At 36.2% G+C, this 24,323-nt stretch overlaps 1 protein-coding gene across 5 annotated transcripts in view; it reads right to left on the bottom strand.

Annotated features, from left to right (window-relative positions):
• The window catches only part of DLC1 (DLC1 Rho GTPase activating protein), a 379,234-nt gene that overhangs the window by 200,424 nt on the left and 154,487 nt on the right, over nt 1-24,323 (bottom strand). The gene's annotated exons all lie outside the window — the stretch shown is intronic.

Below are 24,323 nucleotides of genomic sequence, written 5' to 3'. Positions count from 1 at the left end.
TACAGGATACTATAGACATGTGAATTTGTTTTCAGTAAAGATGATGCCAAAGATAGGTAACTTATTCAGAGGGTAATTGACTCGAAAGTGCTGTTTAGCTTTCTTTTTCTTTGTTTTCTTTTCTTTTTTCTTTGTTAGCACAAGGGATTGAACCAGGGCCTTGTGCATGCTAGGCAAGTGCTGAACTACGTCCTCAGTTCTTTTAAAAATTTAAAAAAAAATTTTTTTTGAGACAGATTTTCACCAAAGTTGCTGAGGCTGACCTTGAACTTGCAATCCTCCTGCCTCAGACTCCAGAGGTAGGTGTGTGCCATTGTTCCCCAGATGTTCCATCATCTTGGATGCAGTCAAGCAGTAATTCATCTGTGCTTCAGTGTTAAGCCTGTTAGTATCTCCATAAAGGCTCTTTCCATCTTAGCCATACCTTCAACTTTTCTAGCTTTGCTGGTGTGAAACCCTCCTCTGATCTGATGAGGAGACAGCTATCTCTGGTGAAGGTTTTTACTCACAGCACTATTTTCCTTGAAATGCATTAATTATCCCCCTCCAATAGTAGGTTCAGCCCTCAGTAACATGCTGACATCCTCAACCTTCTGTGCCTAATTCTACACATGTTAAATACCCACTGGCTCTCTAGTCTCTGCTAAATGCTGTGATAGCACTAAAAGAAATTGAAGGCACTTTGTAAAAGGAAGTGAGCTAATTGTAAATTCAAGACTAAAGACTGAAGAAAGAATTCAAAGTGAATATGAATAAGAACTAGGTTCCCTGCTGCTACTAATTAGTTTGGTGACTTTTGGAAAGAGTTCTAGAGAACTCTCTGAACCCATTTTTCCCATCTGTAAAGTAAGGGTCGATATGGTAAATATGCTCCAGAGTAATTTGGGAGGATTAATTAAAATTGATGAATGGAAATGGATTATCATAGAGCTCCATAAGTGTAAACTAGTCCAAGGTTATATTTGTTAATATGAGATTAAAAATGTTACTATATCTTTATTTGGAAATAAAATAGGCATAGGTTATCTGTTTACATCTTCCTCTTTCTTTAGTCAGATTAATTTATTTCCACATTTATTTCTCTTTACTTATGTTGAACCATTTGCAATTATTTTCTGTGATATTTTGGAAAATTTTTTTTTTTTTTTTTTTTTTTTTTTTTTTTTTTTTAGCTATTTCCCTTTGGTCTTACAAAGTCCACTGTGGAGGCTACCATCCATTGTCCTCACCTTTAATAGGGGTCAGTCACTAGCGGTCTCTAGGTACGTCTATTCTTTGCCCTCCTAGGGGTGAGCAAGTGATGTTACTCAAACTGGGTCCTCATAAGAAGATCAGGATCCTAATTCTGTGCATAGTGGAGCAGCAGGGTCTGAGGACACATGTAGAAATGAATCTTCTACTAGAAGATGTGAAGCATTTATCCTCCACACTCATGAGACACTTGGGTGACCTGCAAACTGTATGAGATGCTTGGAACCACTACTCACTCACATTAATCAAAACTGTTAATGGGATTGATCACTTAGTGAATTTCCCCAAACTAAAAGGAATTCCACACATGATTCTGAAATTATATATATATATATATATGTGTGTGTGTGTGTGTGTATATAAAATTTAAAAATATATGTCATAGATAATATTGGCTAGTAGGTGAATAAAGTATAGAGATAAATATTTGTTGGTAAACTTACATATAAAATGTAATTTATAAGCAAAAAACTTCCACTGTGAATTTGTTTCGTGTATTTTCACTTAAACTCCTAGAAGGCTGAGAGAGAAAACATTTCACTCATACCCATTTTGATCAGGTTAATTATTACAAAATAAATTCAAATATAAGTTTAACTCCATTTTAATAATTCAGTGCCTGCATGTTCATCTGTCTAACCATAAATCAATTAATATTCTCATAGTTTCAAAACTTACAACTTAAAACTTTTGGTAGCACCAGAACTCTGGTACGAACTCAAAATATGTACCATTAAATCAGAACAGCACAAAGAATACAGATTAAGGCTACAGTTAAATGATATACATAAATCTCTTTACGACAAACTACAACCTTGTTCACTTAATTGGAATTTATTCTTATCAAATATTGCTTCATGTAAGTGGACTCTTGGCTGAAACCCAGAAACACTTTTATAACAGGGAGATATTCACTGAAATGATAACCACTGACGAATTTGATCTGAAAAATTTATCTTATGTGTGCTATAACCCACAATGCTTTATTTGCACCCTGATTCCAGGATCAGTTAAAATATGGATTTTACTTTGTCTGAAAGTAAAGTTTTTCTCATGTTCTGCTGTTCTAATGAAGTTTGTCATGCTAGCCCCAGTTTGGACAGAATCCACTGAAAGTGATTGGGAACTATAAAAGAAATCTGGGGAAGGGAAGATTAACAGAAAGTTGAAAAAAATATTGCAAGAGTTTTTTGAAATGAGGATGTAATAAAAATAGCAAATATTTGATGTTTTCAAAATTGTAAATAGTATTAACTGAGACCTTTTAAAACATTCTGTTCCTTGAGGATGTATGCTTAGGTAAAAGCCATTCCTTTTTACCATTTCCACATGCCTGAATCAGTCTATATAAGGTAGGAGGTCTCTGCTGTGTAAAGAAGAGTGATAGGCTAATTCAGAGGTGAACTTGATGTTAGGGCCTTTCAATCCCTTGCTCTTGTTAGCATAACTATTCTAGGATCTCTCTCCTTACATCACAAGGTTACAGACTCCAACTCAATTTCTTTTCCTACACAGGTGACCCAAATCCCCTTTTTCTGTGTAAGTTTCCATTGGTCCTTCTAGATTTCCTTCCTACTTGATTCTCTGTGCAGGAAAGCTGAGCTGTTTGTTTGAAATAATTTTGATGATGTAGATCTCCTGATCAGTTTAACGTTTGTCTCTGAATGTGCATTTTTTTAATGATACAGAAGATTAATGGTTGCATTAAAGTAAGCCAGGGTGGATTTGCATTTCTAGCTTCTAGAATCTAGTATCATGTGAGTTGCATGTGCAGAGAGCAAATTTCTTACTTTATTATGTAAAGCTGAAGGAGAACTAAAAGTTAGCCTGTCTTTCCCTGATCCTTTCCAGATGTAATCTAACAAACAACTCCCTTTCAAGAGCTGCCTGCAGGTTAGCACTGTGCATTCAGGCACAAGTGGTTAGGGACAGCTAGCTCCCGATTTCTGGTGGTGACAGAAGTGTCTGATGATGTTGTCCTCTTGGTTCTTGGTGAACCAGCCAGCTGTGCTTCTGTGCCTGCTGCAGCATGCAGGAGTCTGATGGGGGAGGCAACAAGGTGGGGCAGGTGCATGTGAAATGTATGGTACAACAGTGGTGGAGCAGTTTGCCATAGACTGTAGAGCGGTAGGATTATTCTTGGTAGAGTGGTTTCATCTTTTCTTGCATGATCTACATCTACAAGGGTGATATAATTGTTAAGTACTATGTGTTTTGTTTCAGTAATTAAAATTAATTTTAACCACCCTGTCAACTCTAAACGTTTTCCAGTTTGGATGATAATTTGTATGGAGCCCATCAACAGATTCCATAACCACTGGCTTCCCTGTATGTTGGGACCCCAGTAGGGAGATAAAAGGGGTGGAGGAAGAGAATGAGATTAGAGTGTTTATTTCCCTGGATATCCCAACTGGCATACTCACCTTATACTGGTTGTGCCCTTTCACTTTAAGCATTACTATTACTATTATAATTTCTTTAAGGCAGCATACTCTTTCCTTATAGGTTCTGTTAATAGCTTCCTTCTTGAAGTGATCATGGTTCAGCTGTTACTAAACTTCTGGTTACTGTCACTGTCCCTGGTATGTATCCTATCCCTCATATTTGTAAATAGTCCCTGTATAACTAATCCCTCCTCAAGTAATTCTATTTCAAGCATTTCTTTCATTTTCTATTGCGTCCCTGGTTGATAAACCCTGATCATTTGTTCTTCTATGAATAAACAGAGAAATTCCCTCTTGGTCCCTATACTCCTTCTATGTGCAGTGTTAGGTGGGGCATACATTGGAATAAGTACAAACATCTTCAAATGATGCACCTTCAAATTTGTCTTAGTCCTGGAAAACTACATTTCAGAATGAGTCAATGAATTCTTTGCCTTCCGTGGAATGCAATTTATGGCACTGACATATTTTCAGCCTAGGTTCATGATGAAAAGATTAGAATCACCAAGTATAAGAACGATTAAGTAATAATATTAGCAAGTTACATTTTTATTTGTAAGTATAAATGGGAGGATTATTATTTAGGAAGTATGAAACTATTAGTGTCCAGACTGGATACGAATTTTTTTGTAGTAAACCCATGAAATGTATTTGCACATTAAACATAAAAGAAAGCTGGCCATGGCGGTGCACACTTATAATCCCAGAGACTTGGGAGGCTAGGGCAGGAGGATCACAAATTCAAGGCCAGTCTCAGCAATTTAGTGAGAACCTGTCTGAAAATAAAAAAAATAAAATAAAAAAAGGACAGAGAATATAGCTCAGTGGTAAAGCTTCCTGGACTCAATCCCTAGTACTAAAAAACAAAAACCAAACCAAAACCAATAAAAAATAAATAAATAAATGGAAAGATTTTATACACAGGGCATAGTTAAATGACATTTATATGTAACTTTAGAAGCTAAATAAAAATTTGACTTCATTGTTAACTAAACTTTTTACAAAATGTATTTTCAGCAAATATTTATCAAAAGCAGAGCAAAAGATAGGAGATCGGGAGTTAATAAAATAGAGCTTTAGGAAAAAAGACAGAGATGACCATGTTCAGTTCTTTTTGACCAATGTCACTGATGTACTCATGCCTGGGTCTATTCTGGGCTATATATGGTGTGTGGAGAGAGGCTGGGAAGGGAAAGAGAGGGCCCGGATTAAGGCACTGATGCATTGGGAGTGGCCTCATTGGGGACAGGGAGGGTACAGTAGTCCCTTTTCTCTTTTTAAGGTTTCAGTTACCCACAGTCAACAATGACATGAAAATAATCAATGAAAGTTCCAGAAATAAGCAATTAATAAGTTTAAATTGTGCAATGTTGTCAGTAGTATGATAAAATCTTATACCATTCTGTTCCAGTCTCTTTCTTGTCTAGGATATGAATTATACCTTAGTCCAGTGTATCCATGCTGTATGTGCTACCTACCCATTAATCACTTAGTAACAGTCTCGGTTATCAGATCAACTGTCACAGTATCACAATGCTCATATTCAAAAGTAACCCTTAATTATGTTTAATAATGCTCCCAAAGCACTAGTAATAATGGTGGCATTTGGATATGACAAAGAGAAGCCATGAAGTTCTTCCTTTAAAGGAAAAGGTAAAAGTTTTCACCCTAAGGAAAAAAAAAATTATGTGATATTGCTAATATCTTCATTAAGAGTGACTCTTCCATCTATGAAATTGTTCTACTCTATTACTAGGTATTGTTAATCTCTTAATCTGCTTAACTTATAAATTGAGACTTATAATAGGTAGGGGTATGTGTGTCCATGATTTTGAATATCCACTAGGCATCTTTGAATGTTTTCAGTACTTACTGGAGTTGGGAGCTGGTTACTGTGCAGAAGAGAGGGGAGATATTTGAATCAGGACCAGTTACAAGGGCAGGAAGAAGATGAGAGTGGAAAAGGGTTGAGAAAGGAAAATCAGAGAGGTAACCTGTGGTTAAGAAAGAGTTCAGTTATAATATCAAAGGGGTCACTATTCTATAAATAACTGAGCAAAATGATGATAAAATGCTTCAATGGCTTAGGGGATAGGCAATATTTACTAAGAGGTGACACTGGATGCTTACTGTATACCAGGAACTCTTTCGAGTTAGAATTATGAGAGGTACTTGGCTCATTTTAACTAGTATCATTTTATAGATGAGAAAACCAAGTCATATAGAGACAAGATAACTTACTTGACCTTGGCCTCACCATTATAAAATGGTCATGCCAAGACTTAAACTCGGGTTTTAACCTGGATGGGGTCCCTGCTCTTAACCTCTCGTGAACACAGCCTCTCTTGGACTGGCATATTCCTTCTTCTATCAATACCCTGTACGATGGATAAATAAAAATAAAGGAACTTAGATGCCACTTAGATAGTGGTATTGTTTTTAACTTCTGGAAGCAAAACTGATTGAAATATGGGCTTAAAGGAATAAATGAATATTGATTGTCCTTGAGGTGCCTAAGGAGTAGATGCCATATCTGTTAAAGGACCAGGGAACTTTAACACAAAGTTTGGTCCCGGACACATTTTCCTTTCCTATATGTCAGTCCTTAGCTAGACAAAGCTCTTAAGGGTTACCAGAATAACCCTTACTAGAATAAAAGAAGAAATCTTTCCTTTTATGACTATTCTAGAAACTATTTACAGATGCAAGTGTGAATGCCCTGCAGTTTAGCCTCATGTAATGTCTCTTTTCCAGAGAAACACAATTGTGTGAGGTTAATCTGGGCACTGACAAGGAAGACTTACAGTGGAACTAGCTTTTGCAGGTCTGGAGTTTTTAATCAGTCTCAGAGATGCTAAAGGGTTCACTTATACCTATATGCATTCACTTTTTTGTTACTATAACAATATTGGAGGCAGGCTACTTTATAAGGAAAAGAGACTTATTTTGGCTTATAGTTTTGAGATGCAAAGTCAAGGGTGATATATCTGGTGATAGCCTTCTTGCTGGCAGAATCCTGAGGTGGTATAGGACACCCTATGGCAATAAACAGGGAGTACACATGCATGTGTGTATCTGCTGGTCTCTCTCCCTGTTCTTATAAAGCCACCAGGATTCTATCCTAAGGCAACACCTTACTTTAATCCTAATCACTTTCCAAAGGCCCCATCTCTAAACTGTATTATTTGACTAAATTTCCACCCTATTCACAAATTAAATTTCAACACGTGGAGTTTTTATCATACCACATCCAAACTGTAGTTATATCTCTAATAGATATACTTTCTTCAAGCTCAAAAATAATTGGTTTTGTGAATATTCAGGATATAGACCTATTTTTAATTATGAGCACATCAGCACAATAAAACAAAACAAACAAAACACCAAAAAAGTTAAATATAGTAAGCATGTAAAAGATACCTGGCACTAAAGAGTAACTCTGCATTATAATTAAAAGACAGTTACCCCTCATCCCATTGGCAAAGAATGTTTGCAAATACCACTCCCTTAGCAACTGTTCATTATTGTCTTCTTCTCTCCACCCAATTCCTTTCTCTTAATTCTATGACTTTGAGCCTTGACAGAAGTTTGGTTTTTAAATTATCAAATTAATACTATGCCAAATGGATTTTAGTTCCAATATCAATAAGATAGTCTTTTATTATCTCAGAGATAATATCTGTTGAGATAATCATATGATTCTTGTCTTTAAGTCTATTGATGTGCTGTATTACATTTATTGATTTCCATATGTTGAACCAACTTTGCATTCCAGGGATGAACCCCACTTGATCATGTTGCACTATCTTTTTAATATATATATGTATATTTTTAAAAAATATATTTTTGTATGCTAGTTGCCAGAATTTTATTGAAAACTTTTGCATCTATATTCATGAGGGATATTGGTCTGAAATTTTCTTTCCTTGATGAAGATAATCCTTTATTATCTTAAGCTTCCTGTTACAATACCTTTTGGAATATTTGACTTCCTGACTTTTGCTATCTATGAGATGGTCAAAGACTTGTCTATCTACTTTTCTTTTTGAGAAGTCTGGATTCTCTTGAGGTATCTTTAAACTTTGGATTGAGTGCAACTTTCCCAATTATATATTTTCTATAATTGAAAAAAGAAAATATTTGCTAGAACACTTAAAAATATGAAATATTTTTAATATGTTAAAAATGAATGTAAAATCTATTAAATAAATATAAAATACATTAAAAATAAAATATAAATTTTTTTTCCTGTTGAAGGATTACAATATAGTAAGTTTCCAAATTTACAAAACTGATGTAATCTAAATTACTTAAAATACAAAATCTAGTACCAGAGAAGAATAATACATTTTTTAAAAAGTATTTGGGTTTAGGGAGAATTTGAAGAAGACCTCAGAAGATGGAAAGACCTCCCGTATTCTTGAATAGCAGAATTAATAATTGTCAAGATGGCCATATTACCAAATTGGTATATAGATTCAGTTTGATCCCTATTAGTATACAATGACATTCTTCACAAAACTAGAAAAAAATGGTCCCAGAATTCATATGAAAAACTGCAAGACCCAGAATAGCCAAAGCAATACTAAGCAATAAGCATCAATAAGCTGGATGCATCATGATGCAGAGTCTCAAATTATACTACAGAGATACAGTAACAAAAAACAGCATAGTATTGACATTAAAACAGAAAGGAAAACCAATGAAACAGAATAGAAGACTCAGAGACGAATCCACACAGATATGGTCATCTGATCCTTGGCCAAGGTGTCAAAAAATACATTGGAGAAAAGATAGCCTTATTAACGAATGGTTCTGGGAAAATGGATATCTATATGTAGAATAATGAAAGTAGATCCCTCTTTCTTACCTTGCACAAAAATCAACTCAAAGTAGATCAATGACCTAGGAATTAGATCAGGAACACTATGGCTGCCAGAAGAAAATACAGGGTTAACACTCCCCATATTGATGTAAGCACTGGCTTCCTTAAAAGACTCCTAAAGCTCAACAAATAAAACCAAGACTCAAGGAGTGGAATGGTTTCAAATTAAAAAAGTTTCTGCACAGCAAAGCAAAAGAGAGCATGAAGAGAGATCAGACAGAATGAGAAAAAATCTCTGCCAGCCAACCCCTGGCAGGGGATTAATATTCAGAATATACAAATAGCTCAAAAATGACATTAAAATGCTAAATAACCCAATCAATAAATGGACAATTGAACCAAATAGACATTTTTTAAAAGAACAAATGTAAATGGTCAACAAATAAATGAAAAATATTCAATATCCTTAGCATTCAGAAAAATGCAAATCACAGAGGGCTGGGGACTCGAACCTGGGTCTCCAGCATGAGAGTCAGGCACTCTACGACAGGAGCTATACAGCCAGCACTAAATACAATTTTCTCATACTAGACAAAGGTGCCAAAAATATGCAATGGAGAAAAGATAGCCTCTTCAGCAAATGGTGCTGGGAGAATTGGAAATCCATATGCAACAGAATGAAACTAAACCCATATCTCTCACCATGCACGAAACTAAACTCAAAATGGATTAAGGACCTCGGAATCAGACCAGAGACCCTGCAGATTATAGAAGAAAAAGTAGGTTCAAATCTTCACCTTGTTGGTCTAGGATCAGACTTCCTTAACAGGACTCCCATAGCACAAGAAACAAAAGCTAGAATCAACCACTGGGATAGATTCAAACTAAAAAGCTTTCTCTCAGCAAAGGAAACTATCAGCAATGCGAAGAAAGAGCCTACAGAGTGGGAGAATATCTTTGCCAATCATACTTCAGATAGAGCACTAATCTCCAGAATCTATAAAGAACTCAAAAAACTCTACTCCAAGAATTCAAATAATCCAGTCGATAAATGGGCTAAGGAAATGAATAGACACTTCACAGAAGAAGATCTACAAGCAATCAACAAACATATGGAAAAATGCTCAACATCTCTAGTAATAAGAGAAATGCAAATCAAAACCACCCTAAGATTCCATCTCACCCCAATTAGAATGGCGATTATCAAGAATACAAGCAACAACAGGTGTTGGCGAGGATGTGGGGAGAAAGGTACACTCATACATTGCTGGTGGGGCTGCAAATTAGTGCAGCCACTCTGGAAAGCAGTGTGGAGATTCCTTAGAAAACTTGGAATGGACCCTCCATTTGACCCAGCTATCCCACTCCTTGGCCTATACCCAAAGGACTTAAAATCAGCATACTACAGAGATACAGCCACATCAATGTTCATAGCTGCTCAATTCACAATAGCCAGACTGTGGAACCAACCTAGATGTCCTTCAATTGATGAGTGGATAAAGAAACTGTGGTATATATATACAATGGAATATTACTCAGCCATAAAGAATGATAAAATTATGGCATTTGCAGGCAAATGGATGAAATTGGAGAATATCATGCTAAGTGAGATAAGCCAATCTCAAAAAGCCAAAGGATGAATGATATCGTTAATAAGTGGAGGATGACACATAATGGGGGGGAGGGAAGGGTTAGTGTTAGGGTTAGAGTTAGGGTTAGGGAGGGGGGCAAGTATGGAGGAAGGAAGTACTGTATAGAGGGAAAAGAGGGGTGGGAGGGGTGGGGGGAAGGGAAAAAATAACAGAATGAATCAAACAACATTACTCTATGTAAATTTATGATTACACAAATGGTATGCCTTTACGCCATGTACAAACAGAGAAACAACATGTATCCCATTTGTTTACAATAAAAAAAAATTAAAAAAAATGCAAATCAAAACTACACTGAGATTTCATCTCTTTCCAGTAAAAATGGCAATCATCAAGAATACAAATAACCATAAGTGCTGACATGAATGTAGGGAAAAAGATACACTACTCATACATTGTTGGTGGGATGGCAAATTAGTATAACAAATTGGTAAACAGTATGGAGATTCTTCAAAAGATTAAGAATAGACCCACCATATGACCCAGCTATCCCATTCCTTCATATTTATGCAGAATAACTAAAATTAGCATATTCTAGTGATTCAAAGTAGTGCAATTCATAATAGTCAAGTTATATGACCAGCCTAGGTATTCCTCAATAGATGAATGAACAAAGAAAATGTGGTATGTATACACCATGGAGTTTTACTCAGGCATAAAGAATGAAATTATGTCATTTGCTGGGTATGGTGGCACATGCCTATAATCCCAGCAACTCAGGAGACTGAGTCAGGAGGATTCCAAGTGCAAAGTCATTCTCAGTAACTTAATGAGGCACTAAGCAACTTGGCAAGAATCCATGTCAAAATAAAAAATAAAAAGGACTGGGGATGTAGTTCAGTGGTTAAGCACCTATGGGTTCAATCTCTGGTTTATTAAAAAAAGATGGAACTGGGAACTAGAGACTGGAGAACATTATGCTAAGTGAAATAAGCCACACTCAGAAAGTCAAGGGTGGAAGTCAAGTCTCCCATATGTGGAAGCTAGAGAGAAATAAGGAATTAAAAAAAGAGAAAGCTTATGAAAATAGGAAAACAGTGGAGTAGAGGAAAGGGATCAAAGGAAGGGAGAGGAATAGGAAAGAGGAGCAAGTTTGGAGTGAGACTGACCAAACTATGCTATATGCATGCATGAATATATTACAATGAATTCCACTTTTAGGTATAACTATAATGCACTAATTGAAAAAAATAAATAAATAGGGGTTTTGGTTTTGGTTCAGTGGTAGAGCACTTGCCTAGCATGTGTGAAGCACTAGGTTCAATTCTTAGCAACACATATAAATAAATGAATAAAATAATGGTCTATCAACATTCAAAAAATATTAAAAATAAATAAAAGGAAGAACAATAGAGTAAATGAAGGGTATCAAGGGGAGGGAGGAGGAGAGGAAAAAGGATGGTATTGGGGAATGAAATAGAGCAAATTATGTTAGATGCATTTATGAATATGTCAAAATGAATCCCACATTTATGTGTAACTATAATGTTCTAATTAAAAAGAAAAAGAAAAAGCATTCAGGTTTATTGACCTATCTGCTAAGTAAGGAAATAGTTACTAAAAGAAACAGACTCTAAAGTTATTGCAAACGAGATACCTAAGCAGTTTAGTGCATTTTAGTAATAAGGAGAATGTCGCCTATCTAATGAGATTCTTCCTCTTGCCATCAAAATTACTCTTTTATGGAAAGTCACTGTCATAGGAGGTATGAATCAGGGGCATAATTTGTCAGTTCTCAGAAATCTGGAGACTTTCAATACCTCTATCTTTTTTTGTTTTTAGCAGAAACAAATACAATTTAAAAATTGTTAGTTGCAACTTCTCTTGATAATGATTCACTGCAAATCCACATAGTCTGGACATAAGAAGTGACCTATTTTTAAGTGTCTTTTATAGGAATTCAGTAAATATGCAACATTCTCTGTTAAGTCTATTTTTAATTCCTACAAATATTTTCATTAGTATTTGGGTCAAAACTCCATTAACCAATGACACTTTTCCACAAATTCTCTACTCTGGGAACATTGAGAACTATAAATTAGAGATTTGTTGAGGTAGGCCTGAAAAATATTTCTGCTCAAATGCATTATTTCTTTGAGGTTTTGAACATGTACTTTTGTTTCAATAATAAATAATTAATTTTTCTTTATAACAAGAAAAATTCAGAGCTGAAAATAAATCAAAAAACATTTTTTCTTTTGTAAAATGCCATTGTTGATCAAAACATTTAAGATACTATCTGTTGGCTGTTTTAACTGGTACCCATTGTTACTGAATACCTTTGATCATTTTAACTTGGAAACACAACCATCTGTTGCTGAAATAAGCAAATAATACAGTCTTAGTCATTTTAGCTCTATGTGTGAAAGTTTTTTGCTCTAAAGTGCAAGCACTTTGAGGACAAAACCCGAAGTATTTTTACCTGTTTGTATTCCTATTAAGCTTTCTTACTTCATTAGACATAAACTATTAAGTTGAATTTCAATGATAACCTTGGATTTCATATAGATTTGCCATCCTAACATATTATTAAACCAGTTTAGGATTAAAACTGGGTATTTAGAGATTTCAGATCTAGTGCTACAGCCTTAAGAAGGTTAGTTAAACACTTAAGTTCATAGTTTTCCTAGTTATAAAGTTTGAGCTTATCTCTAAAGTTCTAAATTTTGAATAATTCTTAATCTGTGCTGAAATGTCTGTGTTTTTATCTTGGAAAAGTCTGTCAGTAAAAAGCTCAGCCAAATTGGAACCATATGAGTTCGAGGAAGTAATATGTCTTTACTGTATGGAAATGGCAATACCCAGAGAACTTACTGGGATATATTAAAATATAGCCACAGATTCCTTGATGCTCCTCCCTTTAAAAGGTGGGGCCTAGTTCCCTCCCTAATAGAGTGGCAGAAGTGACCACGTGGGACATATGACATCATCAAACAAGGCCTGGCCACCTCCTTTCAGCTTCCTCCTTTGGGAGGCTTGCTCTGGGGAAAGCTAGCTGCCATGTCCTGAGGATACCGGAGCAGCCCTGTGTGCTTCATATGGAAAGGCAAGGAGGCTTTTTGCCAACAGCTGTGTGAATGATCCATATTGAAAACAGACCCTCCAGTGCTGGTCAAGTCTGGATACCTCCCTACAACCTCATGAGAGCTACAACCACCTAATTTCCTCCTGAACTGACTCATAGAAACTGAGTGAGATGGTGATGCCTAGTGCTGTTTCAAGTTGCTAAGCTTTGGGGTGATTTGTTAGCCAGTAGCAACTAATGCATTTAAACAAGGAACCTATAAGGGTCTTTTATACCCATCTTCAGAGATACGACCAAACTAAAATTCATATGATTCCCTAGGGAATTGGGTGTTTTTAAATTTTTTTTTATTTGTTCTTTTTAGTTATACATGACAGTAGAATGTATTTTGACATATCATACATGCATGGAGTATAACTTTCTGCTTTTGTGGTTGTACATGATGTGTATTCATGTATGAACAAAGGAAAGTTATGTTCAATTCATTCTACTGTCTTTCCCTTTCCCACCTCATCTCCCTTCCCTTCATTCCCCTGTGAATTGGGTGTTTTGAAGCTCCTTTAGAAGATAATTTCAGGTTCCAAAGCATACATTTATCTCTGATATAAAGAATCACAAATTTCTGCTGCTAAAATTAAATAGCACTTTCTTTGTGGCAGACCAAATGGAAACAGGCAGAAAGCAGGCCAGGATTCTTTGTTACAACTCTCTTTCATCATTCTTTGTCATGAAGCATTCTGCTTAGGTTGATAGTGGTTATTGATTAATTTACATTTATTGAGCTCCCCTGTATCTGTTAAATCAAAATAGGAACTATATCCAACATAATATAAAATGAATTTTACCTTTAAGGCTCTCAGATTTTTCAATGAATATTGATATGAACATAAACAGTCAGGCATATGGTATTCATAACATTTATATATACACAGAGATAAGGTAAGGAATGCAGCATAAAGAAAGCTTTATTCTTATTATTTTTATATTTTTTTTATTTTATTCTTATTTTATAACTATCCAATAAGGTATCCAATAGATCTTTCACTGGTTGGTGGTATTATTTCTTTTGAAAATAAATATTTTTCTGATAATAAAGTAATATATAAACATAGAAAGATGCCCCAGTATCCTGTTAGTGTAAATCAGATCAGCAAGCTGGATTATGTGCTAATGTATCTTAATGTCTTCATGACTTTAATTTTCTGGTTGAAGTAGAGTCTTCCAGAAGGCGCCACGAATCATGGTAGAGAAAGGGCTGTGACTTGAGGACAGTTAAAACAGATTCTAACAAATAAGATTGGATTTTAAAAAATTCTTGCTTCAAAATGAGATATGGCCATTTTTTCTTTCTTTTTCTTTTCTATCTTTTCTTTTTCTTTCTTTCTTTCTTTTTTTTTTTTTGGTGGTGCTGTCTGTCTTTTATTTGTTTCAAAAAGTTTATTCTTGTTGCTGCTATACTTCACATGTGCTAACAAGATGATCTCCAGAAATCTCTCTCCCAGAAAAATCTTTCTCTCTCTCTCTCTCTCTCTCTCTCTCACACACACACACACACACACACACATACACACAACAAGCTTAAGATTTTTTGTAGCTAATGTTATTAAGGAATATGCAGTAGACATATTCCTTAAAATTCTTTAAGAATAATTTTAGAATGGGCTCTAACTTTATCAATGTGAGATGTCTTTATTTTACTTTCCTTTTCTGTGTTAATCTGAGTAAGCCCATAGCTTCCAAACCAGTTACAGACTATGTAATTTTACTTATGAAATGAAAAATGGAAGATTATTATTATGATGATTTTTAAGATTAGAGTCATTGCACACTAAGTAGGTGCAGAGTCTTTAATAAATTAGAAAATTTTGGATTTAAAGTAATTGAAATACAGTTGCAATTGTGTTTTTCTTACTGAATCTCAATGTTGTTTTGTTTGGTGTGCAGCATGTTTGTTATATTTTTAATTATTTTCACTTTTTGTCATAATTTTTTATTAGTGCATTTTAATTTTATAGAATATGAGTTTCATTGTGGTCTATTACCACATGGCAAATAGCATGTTTTGACCATGTACATCCTTCCTCCCCCTCCCCTCACCTCTCTTCCCTCTCCCCCTACCCTTTTCCTGTTTTCTAAGTCTCCATGTTACTTTTTCAGTTCTTGTTTTTCCCCCATATCTGTATGTATATATGCATATATATTTTTCTTTTTTCTTTTTTTTAAATCATAGCAAGGATTGTTTCATTAGTTGTTAGCAGAGCTGACATTTGAATTTTGGCTGCTTGATTCCTGACTCAAAGCTCTTAAATGATCTGTCTATATTTTTAAGTTGATTATTAGAGTATCAAATAGACTTTGACAATACTTTGGTGATGTTGTGTAAAGATTATTTGTCATAAGATAATCCAAATGATTCATTTGTTTAAACATTAAATGCTAAAGAATGTCTTGAATTTCTTGAAAGTTACTCAGGTCTATAAATTAATCACATAGAACACACAGACAATAGCTGAGATACTGGGGGAAGGATCATAGCAGAGGTATTTCTTTCTAGAACCCCACAACTTGTGGCAATTGTTTTATACAATAATTGGGAAGAAAAGAAACAAGAAAAGTGAAATTTTGGAAATTGGTCAGTGTTGGGTTGTTGCTGGGTACAGTCGATTCGAAGCTCTGAATACCTGGGAAGGAGGCAGGAGTGAGGTGAAAGAGCTTTTGGTTTTCAGACCAAACCCAGTCCCTTAAGGAGACTGTTGGGTTACTTTATGTATGGCAAGAAGGGATAATGTAATACATAGAAAAACTTTTCTCTTTTTTCCCATAATCATACTAAATTGTGCAATACCACTACAACACTTCCTAAACACTTAAACATGTTCTGGGACAATAATTCTGTACACACAGAGAGAAAATCTTAGAGAGCCATAAATGCTCTCTGCCATATAAAAGAGGGTTCACGAGTGGGTGTTTTCTGAAGCCTGATCACAAGTGAAGCAGGCTGTCAGGGGACAATTCTCAGTAAACAATGAGTTTTTCATGTGAAGACAAACAGCTGCTGGAAACCTTTGGAAAATGCTAAAGAGATTGGAGAATTCACAGAAAAAGAACTTTGGCATTATCATGGATGAAAACCAGGACTTAATACTGTTCAGGAAAAATCAACACTAAAGGAAAATATTGTTCCCTTGCAACACATTTGAAAATGTGTAGTGCTTTATATTTATTCCAAATTAAAGTAAGAAAATGACTCTATCAATGTATCATTGAATATATCATACTAAAGACAGTATTGCATGACAATGAGGAGTATAAATGGGAAATTTTAGAAACAAACAATAAATTATAAATTATGCACAGCTTTGAGTTTGAGTAGCACTCAAACTATCACTCTCTCACCTGCCAGGGATATACATTTTCCCTTTGTCTAGTGTATCTATGTTATATATGCTACCACCTGTTAGTAACTTAGAAAATATATATATCATATATGCACTTATAGATAAGTATATAGATAAGCATCTATAGATATACAGATATAGATAGAAAAATATAGGGTTTGGTGTCATCAAGTTTTCAGATATCCACTGGAGATCTTGGAATGTGTCCCTTGCACATGTGGCATGGGAACTATTGTACCTTAATTGTACATATAATGGTGCCACTCACACCTCATAAGCCTCCTCCTACTTTCCCTACCCCAAAGACAACCAATTTATTAATTTAGACAAGCAACACTGTCCCAATATCTTTCTTGCACTAAGTCCACCAAAAGAGCCAGCCAAATCAGCTATGTCTAAGTAATAAGAAGATAGAACTGAGGCTTGCAGGCATTTCTCTTCTTGGTTAGCTAGATTAGGGGTTCTCAAAAATTGGTGTGTATCAGAATCACTTGCTGACTTTGCTCCCAGAGTTTTCTAATTCTGTAGATCAGTAGGTCTAGACTGGAGTGAGAATTTATATCTTCTAAAAGTTCCCAGGTGGTGGTGGTGCTGCTGCTCCAAGCTAGAACACACTGGTTTAATTTAATTAAGGGCTATAGCACATGACTATACCCCTGGTGATTTTTTAATCACTCAGGAGAAACAGAGATGGCTTGTGGTTTAGTGATGCAGAACAGGTATTGAAGAACGATGCCTGAAAATGGTATCTGACCAAGCAAAGTCCATTTCCAGACCTGAGGTAGACATTACTCTATTTACAAATAAATGTAATTACATTTTGCTGATGCTTTGTTCCCCTATTTTTAAAAGCATAAAATGTATTTTCCATTTCCCTTTTCCTACTGCATTTTATTCACCTATCCATTCACCAAATATGTACTGACCTTCTACTAGGCACCATGCACTATGCCAGGCATTAGGTGGGTATTAATAGTGAATAAGTATGGACATTGTCTCTGGTCTCATGGAGCTCACAGAACAGAGGTGAAAATGACATTACACAACTCATCAAGTAAATAGCAATTAAACAATTTGGACAGTTCTAGAAAAAGAACTGTTCAAAGACAGCGACTTCACTTAGCTTTCTTTGACAAGTTCCATTTCATCTGACATCTAAAGATTAAGTAGGTGAGGTATGGGTAGAAGAGTGCCCCATGCAGGGCCCTTTTACTACATGTGCACTTTCACTGCATGTGTAAAAGTCCCAGGGTAGAAATCCTGGCTCATTTAATAATATGAATATATGATTGTGGGGCTGGGTTTAAGAATGATGGACAGGATGGTAGGAGATGATACTCTTGAACTGTGTTATAAAAGACCATGTAGTTTTTGTTCAGTGCTGAGCATCCATCCATGGGTTTTAAGTAGATGAATGATGTGATTTGCTGTTTAAAAAATAACTCTGGCTGCTATGAGAGGAACGTATCTGAAAGAAGGGGACCAGAAGTCAGATGACATTAACAGGAAAGAGAAATGACTACTCCTCAGTTCAGGGGCTAGAGGTGAAAATGGGGAGAAGCGATTCTGTCTAAGGGGAGGGAGAATCAGCAGAAGACACTTGAAAAGGGATTATCTGGGGTAGTGTGGAAGAGGTCTCTGCCAAAGAGACACTCAGCTTCCTGCCATTTAAAACCAAGTAGAAGGAAGTATCTACAGAGTTAGAGATGCTGTAATTTAAGGGCCACGTCAAGAAGGTGGAAGCAGAATAAACTGATGAGGACCAGCCAGAGAAAAGAGATAAAAACCAGAACAGCAAGATGTTATAAAAACTGAAGGAAAACTTAAAAAGGAGTGGGGCAGTCAACAGACTGAGCAATCATTGTTTAAGTAAGATGAGAATTAAGATGTGATCATTTGATCTAATAGCGGAAGTTGCTGGAAAATTCAGCAAGGGAAGGTGCAGAAACTTGGAGTGGATGGGAAGCCAAATTGGAACAAGTTCAAGGCTGAGCGGAAGGGGATGAAGTAAAGATATTTATCCACTGAATCATTTAGACTGACCTGGATTCATTCAGTTCATTCTTTGAACCAGTAGTACAAGAATGACAACTCAGTCCTGGAGAAAAGATGAAGAATCAGGTTCCTGCCTCCAAGTTGCTCAGGACAGTTTAATTGGGGAAACAAACAAGTAATCTCTTTCTCATGACCTCTCCCGAGACTATTTCCTCAAACAGGTATTACTCTCTTGATTTGTATCTGTCTACTAGTTTCACAAAACTTCCCAATTTTTTCATGTCAAGACATATATCCACATAAAAGGGTAACACTGGAACAGGTCACTGGAAAGAACAAAAGAGCTACTGAAGGTTGGAGTTGGATCCTAGAAGTTACTAGGGCACATCATGGAATCCTAGTCATTCCCAGGCAGAATTCACCATCACTTCAACCTAGCTGGGGTAGGTTCTATTCATACCTAGGTCCTTCCCATCAAGACTGTGGTGCAGCAGGCCTAGAAGAAAGAAAGTATTTCAAGAAATTGTGATTTTTTTTTTTTTTTTAGTGAATTCTGGAGTGGCCTGGGTTTGGGTATTTTTTGACCTTTTAGTATCTAGTCTATGATAAGAAAATATTTCCACTACTAGTTAAATTTTGCATATAATATACACATATATATTATTAAAGTTTTTGTATATTCTTATTAGATACTTACAATGTCATGTCTTGTTTCTCCACCTAAGTTTTGGTCAGAGCCTTAAGGACAGGAGCTATGTATATGTTTCTTTTCTTTTTGTTCTTACTGTGTCAGTGTAGAATCTTTCATGCAGTAAGCAATGCTTATTGATTAGTATATACACAGATATGTGATATCCACATTGAATGCTCAGGCCTTGTTTGTAGTTAAAATTGAGAAGGGAACATTGATTTGTTACCGAGTGTCTAAAGACAGGACTGATTTTTTTTTTTCTTTGACTGACTTTTCTGATACCAGAAGAACCAGCAAAATCTGACTAAGGTAGACCCTTAGCAGACTACATACACATATTTTTGATTGATTATTAGATATTGAGCTCAATACTAATGATTTTTTTTTTTTTTTTTTTTTTTGTGGTGCTGGGGATTGAACCCAGGGCCTTGTGCTGGTCAGGCAAGCACTCTACCAACTGAGCTATCTCCCCAGCCTAATACTTGTGAACTTTTGACAGTACACAAAAGTCAGCCTCACTGAAATAGATACCAGTTTGTTGAATCTGTGTCTGCTTTAGGAGAAAGTTGTGGTTTCTGTGAGCTCTGAGCACATATGAATTATGAATAATTACATGGACCAACACATTCGAACCAATCACCAGCTGGCTTCCTCCATGACTTCATTGGGAACCAGGGATCTTCCCAAGGTGTGGCTGTGGTGTTCTCTGCCTATTGTTTGGAGGCCCCACCATGGAGAGAGGTAACACTCACCAGGGAGAAGGTACAACATGGTGTCAGTCATTGGTCAGGATTGCATACACCTGTCTTTCCTCACTACCATGCTTTTTATTTTTGTGTTGTTTGCCTGCTTAACATTTCTTCAGACTCTTTGTGGCATGACAGGCCAGACACAGTGATTCCAAATGCCTTTCCTCACATAAGAGGTGTCATGAACTTAGAAAGAGGTTGGCTTTATTGGTGGATTTACCTCTTCTGAAAAATACACATTTCAAATTAGGTTGAAATAAACATAATGGACATATATGAAAAGGAAAGATCTCAAAGAATATGTCACTAAATGTTTAAAATAAACATCTAGGATATCTGAATCAGGAGGAGAAAATTCACTCACTCATTTATGATGTGCTCAGGGCCAGATTTCTCTGGTGTCAGGGGTTTTGGTGGTTTCTTGGCCTCTGTTAGTTACACTAGCTTTTTAGTAACTAGGTTCTCAGAGGGGTTATGCTGGGAAATCCAATGGATTGGTGGTTTTTAAACAAGTCTATACTTTTAATTTAACTTTCTTTTTTTGTTAAACGATAAGCAAGATTGGCCACTTTGGTTTTCTACTGCAGTGTCCTCTCCATCAACGTGAATCTCAGTCCCACTGTAACATGGGGGCCTTGCCATATGTCATGATCAGGGCAGTATCCTGGCATCCTATACCCTGTGCCCTTGAAATGACACACAGATTTAAAGTATTTACAAATAAAGGAAGACAACTGTATTGGCACACATTTCTCTGGGTGGAACAGAATTCTGAAATATGCTTTTTAACAAAAATAATTTTTACTGTAGCATAAAAATAAATCCCTCTCTCAATGATGAAACTGAGGCCTTGTGAGTAATGGATGCCACTAAGTTTTACTTTGTATGCAGAAAATAATGCTGGATTGGGGAAAATCATTCTCGTGAGGGGCAATTCCAATTTTTAGGATTCCCTTTTGCTCAGAGATCTGAAGCTATGAAACCATGACCTAAGTATATATAGAGAAGTTCTAAGCCTATTAGTATTTTAATAAACCCAGCTCAATAAAAGGCAAAATTCTTTAAAAAAGTTGAGAAAAAAGTGACTTCCAAGTTGAGGACTGGTTGTTATGAGGATACATATTATTTTATTTTGATAGGTGTTCTAGGAAGGGGAAAAATCAATGTCTGATTTTGTCACATAGTCGAATTCTGTTCATTATATAGAGACTTCAGATTTAGAATATCGATGTTTTTTTCCAGTGGGTGTGTTGGTGATTGAACCCAGGGCTCTGCACATGCTAAGCACATGTTCTACCATTGAGATATGTCCCAAACCCCTAAATCTCTATTTCTGTGTTCTAATTAAGAAGTGATGCAGTTAGAAACATCAAAAGAAACCTTCACACAATCTAAAACCAAAAAAAAAAAAAAAAGCAAGAAAAGCTACCAAAAAACAAACAAAAAAAAAACTTCACATAAAGTTTGAAACTCAAGACATTTCATTTTCTGTCTAAAAATACAATTTACTTTTTGAAATTTCTAAGATTTCAGAAGCTCAAATATTTTCCATACCAAAAAGAATGAAATATTGATATTGGCACTTGGCCCTTGCAGCTTGTCTTAAGTGGCTTTAACGTATGTGCCTCGTGCCTTGTTCCTTCCTGCTGGTCTGTTCCTTGACATCACATGTTGAGAATGTGACATGGGACAATGTGCATAACTTCTGAGCAGGAAGAGTCGTACCATGCTTTAGCTTAACCTCGGTTTTCATAAAACAACATTTTTTCCCTTGAACTGACGAATTAGCTTCAACATTTTTAATGACCTCTAAATCACACATAGTAAAACCTTGATTAAACAGAATTTTTTTGGAAATGGAATGTCACTTGCATTTTTTCTTGAATGCTGCTTAAAAAAAAATTCATTTCAACCATTTTTGAAAATTGTCATAAAGTGGATTAGTAGATTTTTCTGGCCTTAGCATATAAAGCACTGTGAGCACAATGCCACCTTTCTTTAAAAACATTTGTTCTTGCGGCGCCTCTAGCCCCAGATCGTTAGAGCTGTACCTCCCACCTCCAGTTCCAAGAAGCATACCTGAAAGTCAGAGTGAGCAGAGCACATGTAGCCTGCCCTGGAAGCTGCTAGAAACATTGTGTATACACTGTAGGCTGCTTTTCTTGGCTTTGCCTTTTCTTTGAGATGTAAATTATGGGTTGCTTAATTAACCTATCAATGAACCCAGCTTAGTAGATACTTTAGAGAATTAAGATTATTTATGAGGAATAATAATTTTAAAAGTGATGTTTTCTCTATTTTACTGAGTTTTTGCTGAAATGGATGCTTAAAAGTGATTCTGGGATGCTGATAGCTCCTGTTCTAAAGTTAAAAAAAATAAAATAAAATGAGATCTTTATTATTCTCTTCAAAGGTGGAGGAACAGATTAAATCGCCTCTCTGGAGTCTCTGCCATACTGTGATTCAAAAAAGGTACCTAACTGAATTTAATTTTTAAAAAGGGTATTATGTGATTTTTCATATATCACATATCACTATTTCTTGTAAACCTTTAAAATGACTATTTCATTATCTCTCATTGTGATATATATGAATAAATTCTTTCCAAATATCTGTTCCCTATTAGTGTCCTATGTTCTTCTTTGTGATGCAGAAAAAAATGTTCTAAGGAGACTCAATCTGCTCAGAGGCAGGATTTCAAGTCACTGCAGAAAATGGCATCTTCATTTGTTACAAGTCCCTCACACCTTCTCACCTCTTCTGTTTAAAACATGGTTTTACCTAGTATGTTAAGTAGAATGCACAGTAGCTCCAACTAAATAAGTGTTCCTAAGTGGTTCTTCTTCTCTACCTAACATCAATTTGTCAGATCTCTGTAAACATGTTCAAGCCATAAGCCTCCATGGTAGAGTAGGAAACTTATTGTCAAATCATAGCAAGCCCACAAAATAGTCTTCAAGTGTCTTCTCTGTGTGCCAAGAACTGTTCAAATACTGCAAAAGCAGCAATGAACAGAACCTGAAAGGCCCTTCTCTCATGAAACTAACTTTAGGGGAGATTAACCACATGGAAAAGAAATTGGTTAATGCCATATTTGGATACATATTAGGAAAGAAATAAAATAAAACCATGCAGTGGCTGATGATGGGGATTTGGCGAGGGGGTGGGAGGTGGCTGTAACCTGGGTAGTCAGGGAGATGCATCTGTGCTGTCTCCTGAGCCATGAGAAGGAGAGAGCCCAGCACAGATGTGTGAGAAGCAGTGGGGGCAGGAGCAAGGAGTCCTTGGGATGGAAAGGAGCCTGGTGTGTCCCAAGGAGAGGGACAAGGCTAGAGTCACTGTAGCAGAATGAGTGGGGTGGAAGGATGAAGGGAAAAGAGGTCAGGGAGCAGGGCGCAGGTTGGATGTGTAAGCCCTTGAGAAAATTTTATGCTGGTTGCAATAGGAAGCAGCTGGGAGGTTTTAAGCAGGCAGAATATCTTGATCTGATTAATGCTGAGAAGGATTACTCTGTGCAGAGGCTAGACTGTGAGGGCAGGAGGTTAGAGGGGACACTGGGAAATATTGATGACTTAAGCCTGGTTTGTGGGAGACAAACAGCAATAGTCTCTAGCCAAGGATAAGGAAAGGGGAAAATATCATGAGACACTTAGTAGGTGAAGAGCAGGAGCATCATTGGATGCATTGTTGGAAGGAGAAGAATCCAAGATTGCTTCTGCATGTCTGACCTGGGATACTGACTGAATACCTGGGTGTGAGGGAAAGAAAGCAATTATCCTGCTTTTCTTGTGTTAAACATGAGACTTGTGTTAGATATCCAAGCAGAGATGTCAAATCACAATTGTAACTATATTATTTATGGATTAGTACTATGTGTTAGTCAGTGCTCTAAGCCCTTTTAGGTACAACAGCTAATCTGTACATCTTAACTTTTGCTGGAAATAGGGACTACTGTTAATCACTGCCAAGGTTACAATAATTGGCAGAGTATGAATTAGCCCACAGGAAATCTGGCTTAGGGACCTGAGCTGGTTATCCCTATCCTAGGCTCAGGAAGGAGAGACAGGCCTGGGTCAAGAAGAGAGGTGCAAGCTGCAGATAAACCTTCTAGGATCATCAAACCTACAAGGTATGTTTAAAACCTTAGGATAGGATGAGATCTTCCAAAGACAGACTGTAGACAGGGAGGAGAGCAAGATAGTACCTTGGGGGCCCTTCACAATCTAGAAGCCTCTTGGAGGAGGAAGAACAAAGGAACATGCTCAAGTATGATTGCAGGAAACAGGCAAGTGG

The sequence above is a fragment of the Sciurus vulgaris genome, assembly GCF_902686455.1.
Source record: "Sciurus vulgaris genome assembly, chromosome: 5".
Taxonomy (NCBI): Eukaryota; Metazoa; Chordata; class Mammalia; order Rodentia; family Sciuridae; genus Sciurus; species Sciurus vulgaris.
This window is presented reverse-complemented; position numbering and strand designations above follow the sequence as displayed.